Source organism: Clupea harengus, chromosome 20 (genome assembly GCF_900700415.2).
Source record: "Clupea harengus chromosome 20, Ch_v2.0.2, whole genome shotgun sequence".
Taxonomy (NCBI): domain Eukaryota; kingdom Metazoa; phylum Chordata; class Actinopteri; order Clupeiformes; family Clupeidae; genus Clupea; species Clupea harengus.
Genome location: NC_045171.1, coordinates 8,515,432 through 8,521,957, shown reverse-complemented (window position 1 = coordinate 8,521,957; position 6,526 = coordinate 8,515,432).

Genomic DNA, 6,526 nt, shown 5'->3' with positions numbered 1-6,526 from the left:
AGTTGACTGCTGCAGGCTGGTTCAAGCTGATCTCAGTTCAGGCTTCAAAAGCTGAGACACAGTGCTCACAACAGTGTCACTTTAGTGTTATCTGATAACATCTCAAGAATTCGAAACTCAAAGACATCGCTTTCTTACAGGGTGTGCCATTTAGAAATCCCAGGCATTCGTGAAAAAGGCCATGTACGCTGTGGCTGCAGAGCAAACACATGCTTGACACCCTGAAATCCGTGGGATAGATCGGTTTTGTCTGGAATCTCAAATCCAATCTTCACACCAACGCGATGATAGTGTTGCTATAAACATTAAAGGCTTTTCCTTGATGAAGGCAGGTGTGTGACAGGTGGATAAAAGGAAAACAAAGGACAGATGAATGATAATGGGGACAGGTGAGTGATAGAGCAGAGAGAGGGAACAGGTGAGTGATAGAGCAGAGAGAGAGAGAGGGAACAGGTGAGTGATAGAGGAGAGAGAGAGAGAGAGAGAGAGAGAGGGAACAGGTGAGTGATAGAGGAGAGATAACAGGTGAGTGGATTGGGAGGACTGGACAGGTGGATTGAGGGGACAGGTGATTTATGGCACACTGCGAGAAGACGGGTGAGTGACAGTCAAAACATGGGACAGGTGACGTACAGCAGAGAGAGAGAGAGAGAGAAAGAGAGAGAGAGAGAAAGAGAGATAACAGGTAATTGACAGCTGAAAGAGGTGAAAGGGTGCATGAAACCCTCGCTAAATCTCAAACCTGCCTCAAACCTCCCCCATCTGGGGCTCCTTCTCTGTCTGTGTGTGGAGACCGGAGGGGAGGGGAGGGCAGACAGCCAGACGAGCCCCTGCTGCACAGACCCCCTCTATGTGGATTAATTGGGGAATATGACACCCGTTGTGTCACTGACAAGCTATCCGTCAAGCAGAGCAGCTAGACGGTGATGACAGACGCACCCTAACGAGATGAATGATTGTGTCTGCATTTAGCCGTCACCAGGGAGACCACACATATGTGCACACACACACACATGCACACACACACACGCACACACACAAACACACACACACATACACACTCACATACACACAAACACTCACACGTACACATACACACACACACACACACGCACACACACAAACACACACACACAAACACCTACACACAATCACTCACACATACACATACACATACACACATACATACACAGACACACATATGCCTTGTTTTTTTGCCATGTACATTGTCTTGTTTTAAAATGATGTGTGCATATGAGGAGGTCCATCACACCCATGTATTATCTGGATTTGTACCATCTGGAGGTTGCTGCTGGAGAGTGCGGGTTTCATTTCATGCATGCACCTATGATCATGCGCCATGCGCCTCATGCTCATATGTTCACGTGCGAAGCGGTTCTCTTTTATGAGATTCTCCTTACGTGTTCAGAAAGATTGTTTAGCTTCATCCTCTCATCGAAGTTGTAAACATCGACACCAGCTTTGAAGCAATTTCGTAATTTGCGGGCCTCCTACACAGCTTGCGCAGTGAGTGTATCGGGCCACCGTAAACTATTAGGGAAGCAGTTTCAACATTTTGTCAGACAAAGATATTCAGGAAACAGTGATGCTTCTAGACCTCTTAGATCTAAAATCTGTTACACCTTTAAGACCAAGGTGTTATGGGGGAGTCCTCACGAGGGAAAATCAGTGGAACACAAATGGACAACTTCAGAGTAAAATGCTGAAGCACTTAAACCTTCTCTCTGCCTCACCTACAGTATCGCTTGACTGTCTGCTTTCATCAGACAAAACCAAAGCAGAACTCAATAATGATGTCTGAGATATTTCTGAGGTGACCTCAGTAGAAAGATCTGCCTTGCTCAAATTCAAATACCACTGTTTTATACAACAACATTTAAATATTATTATTTTTCCTGTCCTAAAGGTTACAATATTGCAATATATAGCTGTGGAGAACTATGGAGAAATCAGGTCTAAACATGGGTGTGTTTTGTGCATTCTGAAATATTCTAAATGCTGTAACTCTGTTAATCACTCCAATTAGTTCACACACAAAACAGCAGTGAAGATTCGACTCGAGAGCATTTACAGTAAAAGCCAACCACATTAAGGCATATCACCTCTTGTCACAAAGCAACATCGGGCCCTGTTGAAAGAATACATGACAATGCAACAAAGGAGGGGTCAGAGATCCACAATCAAAACAAAAGCAAACGGTACCACTTTACAATAAGACTACCCTTATAAAAGGACTTATAAATGGTTCATAATTAGGTTATTAATTAGGTTGTAAACACTTTATAAGTCATTAATAAACAATTATAAAGAAGTTATAACACAATTTGCATACATGGTAAGATGGACTATTGAAGTACAGTTTTGGAACTCAATAGTCCATCTTCACACATAAACTTACAAGAAGTACATTAACAACAGTCAAACCACAAAGACTTATATCTTACAAATGCAACAATAGCCATGGACCCCGATTTCATCAGTGCTAGCAGGAGAATATCTAACGTGACTAGCAGTATTTCTACATTTGAAAATAACTATTACATTTACTGCCAATACAAACACAAAACACCTCCTTCCACTGCCCTGACGTAAATGTCAGCCTAAATCAAGACATTTACAACACGCATACCTGAGGAGTGGAGATAAATAGTGCTTTTTAAAGAAAGACACAGGACAACATGTTGTTCTCATCAGGTCGGTAGCTGTAATGATATTAACACGTAGCTACCTCCTGTACCAGCTAGCAGCATACTCTCCACACAGGTAGCTCCCTCTAGTGGTCACAAACGGAAATACATACGGAACAATGCAGATTCCCACTGAATGTGTGTGTGTTTGTTATAATGAACTCATGTTGTTCATGTATTCATGTCCAATTACCACAGTAGTAACTCATTAATAAATGGTGATGTATTTCACACTTTACAATAAGGCTCCCTTTTAGTAACTCATTAATAAATGGTGATGAATTTCAATAAGGCTCCCTTTTGCAAATTATAAATGGTAGTAACTCATCAATAGATGGTGATGTATTTTACACTGTGCAATTATAAATGTTAGTAACTCATTAGTAAGATTAATGAGTAGTAAGCAGTAACTTGATCTTGCCAAATAGTGAGCCCGCATCGATGTATGAAAACTGTGTTATAACTTATTTATAATTCTTTATTAATGATTTATAAAGTGTTTACAACTTAATTAATAAACTAATTATAAACCATTTATAATATAGGGTAGTCTTATTGTAAAGTGGTACCAAACAAACAAACAAACAGGGATTGGTATTGTTATTAATAGGTTTTATTGGAAGGACATGTTTCAGCTGTTGCCATTCTCTGGATCATTCAGCAGAGTCTTTTTTAAACAAAAGCTAATTTCCCTAGCCTATAAGCTCACATTCTCTTCTCTTCTGTCTTTGCTCGTACCATGGGAAAGATGAGCTCAGGAGCTGGGGCATGTAGGGGAGGCACTACAGAGCCTTTGCTGCTACTGTGTGCAGATTGCCTGAGGACCTCTTTGGATGGCAGCTAGGCCTGAAGGAGAGCAGCATACTATGAGGCCCATCGACGAAACCAGATGTCACTGAGTCCCCCTCAAGCCTCTCTCTCTCTCTCTCTCTCTCTCTCTCTCTCTCACACACACACACACATTTTCTGAAACTTTCTCAGGTAACTATTTATCTTTTTGTCTTTTGTCCATTTGTCTATTTATCACTGTGTCATATTCTTCCTCTGTCTCACCCATATACAGAAGCTATATCAATGTTTCTTCACACTGACTGAATACCTCCATCCCAGCAACCGCCAACTGGCTGACGTGAAACCCATTTGCACCCTGCGGTGATGTTGCTGAAGGAAGGGGAGAGTGAGTAAGGGTGAGGATGAGAGCAACAAAGGCTAGAGTGATTTATTTTAATCTCTGCAAACTTACACCAATGACAGAGGAAAACAGACGAGGGCCTACTCATGCCAGAGGAGAAATGGACACAGAAGCGATGGGAGGTGTGTGTGTGTATGTGTGTGTGTGTGTGTGTGTGTGTGTGTGTGTGTGTGTGTGTGTGTGTGTGTGTCAGGGGGAAAGGTCATTGACCTCTCCTCTCCTCTCACCTCCTCTTCACACACACACACACATTTTCCTCAAGCTGAATAGAGACTGCTCATTAACATTTAAAGATAAATGTGTGTAAAGTGTGTGAGAAAGTGATATTCAGAGGACAGACAGACACACACACACACACACACACACACACACACACACACATTTTGAGAGAGATTCCAGTCAAAACTAAGGTCTTATGATTATTATATATTAACGTCTTATTATTTTACTCATATGTATTTATGTTTCTAAAGATTAGAAGTAGGGTTAAGCAGACGTCTGTGTGTTCCTGAGTGTGTCATACTATCTGTGTGCCTCTGTGTTTCTCAGCAGAGGTGTCAAGTAACGAAGTACAAATACTTCGTTACTGTACTTAAGTAGAATTTTTAGGTATCTTTACTTTACTCAAGTATTTATTTTTCTGGCAAATTATTACTTCTACTCCTTACATTTTAACACAAGTATCTGTACTTTCTACTCCTTACCATTTTAAAACAGGCTCGTTACTCTTGGTTCCGGTTTTATTTCAAAAGTTTCAAATGTGCGCCATCCAATACAGATCAATGGCGCCATCCAGATCTGATTTCGAGCGTAATTGGATGAAGCATAGAAACCCATAACACTCATTGGTTAGGCTATCCATCTTCTTTACGCATGACGCAAAACAAGACAACAGAGGCGAACAAATGATACAACGCGCGGCAATGGCAGTGTCAGAAAGAGATGGCAACTCTGGCGAGATGTCTGAAGGGTCTGAAGATGCAAGACAGTAGTGGCGATGGAGAACAGCAAAACCTTCCACATCCCTGGCCCTACCTCAAATAATTGTTCGAAATCGTCGGGAGCAAAAATTACTCATGGAGAATGCGGTGCAAGCTTTTCGAACCCAAGAACCACGTACTTTTGCCATTCAAAACATGTAGAGGTAAGCTCTGTATTATTATTATTATAATAATGGTCGATTCACAATGCTTGCGACAGCTTGGCTAGCAGAGGAACATGCCAACATGCCTTGGTTTGCTTGTTAGCAGTTGCCTACTGAAGGATCCTAAATTACAGGTTAACCTAGTTAGCTCTCTGTGATGTTTGACAAATAAGCCATAGGCTAATTCACTACCACGATCTAAAATGTACTACACAGTAGCAGTGTCGATTTTAGCCTGACATTTCTGGTGGGGCAATTTTGTATGAGGTCATGTCACCTCACAAAAATAGTCTACATTCCTCATTGTAGTCTGAATTAAAACTTCCAAAATACTCGAAAACTAGCGACAGCTAACTAGCAGTAACGTTTCTGGCATTGGTCTGTCTGATATGATCTGACTATGTTTTTTTTTTCTTGGTCACAGGGTACAGTTGTCGCGGTTTTCGCAATATTCGAGTCGAGTTGCTAGGCAGATTTCGTGGGGCACATCTGATAGTGCCCCATCTCCTAATGTTATCTTTGGCCTGTGTGGTTCACACTCATTAATGTTTCCATGGCAACGGTCTTAAGCTTGCGCCGTAGCCCACAAAGCAGAGAAGGACAGCGGAGAGCAGCATTTCACAGAGCAAGCACACAGACAGAAACACACATGAATCAAATTACTCCAAAACAGGACTATAATGCTTGTTAGTCAAGCTTATTCTCACACACACATTCACAAACACATTCACGCTACTATGCATATTAAATAAAATAAGATATATTTTGCCACAAAGCACAGATTGAGCTTTCTGCAAAACAGCGCCATAGGGATCTGGTGGGGCAATGCCCCACGTGCCCCTAATGTAGAAACGCCACTGCACAGTAGTAAGCTAATATAAGGCTATTTAATATTCAGTTTATGTATCAGTGTTTCCCACAGGAAATGTGTTAGTTAGGCTTGTGATTGTCCTGAGAGATAACTGAAAAATGTATCACGCCAAAATAATTCATGTAGTCCTTAGTGTCACATTTGTTTTGAGCTGTCCTGTTGGTTTGAATGCGACAAAAAATACCCATGTATGTACCTGCCCCTTTACATTTTTAAAGCTGAACTATACCTATATTCTTTCACTTTCACCATTTTTTCACCATGTCTTGGGCTCCATGTAGCACTCATCAGCTATTAAATTAAGCTTCTATTTCTTACAGTCGTGTCAATTATATGAAGTCCAACTAGTTTAGCTTTAAATGTTTTTTTTTTCAAAAAAATGTATTAAGGTTACTTTTTACTTTTATACTTTAAGTACATTTTAGAGCCTGTACTTTTTTACTTTTACTTGAGTAAAGAGGTTAAGTCGATACTTCAACTTTTACCAGAGTCTTTTTAAACTCCAGTATCAATACTTCTACTTGAGTAACGAATGTGTTTACTTTTGACACCACTGTTTCTCAGTGATAAGGATTGGGGTGGTTTGGATTTGTCTCAAAGGCAATGGGGTC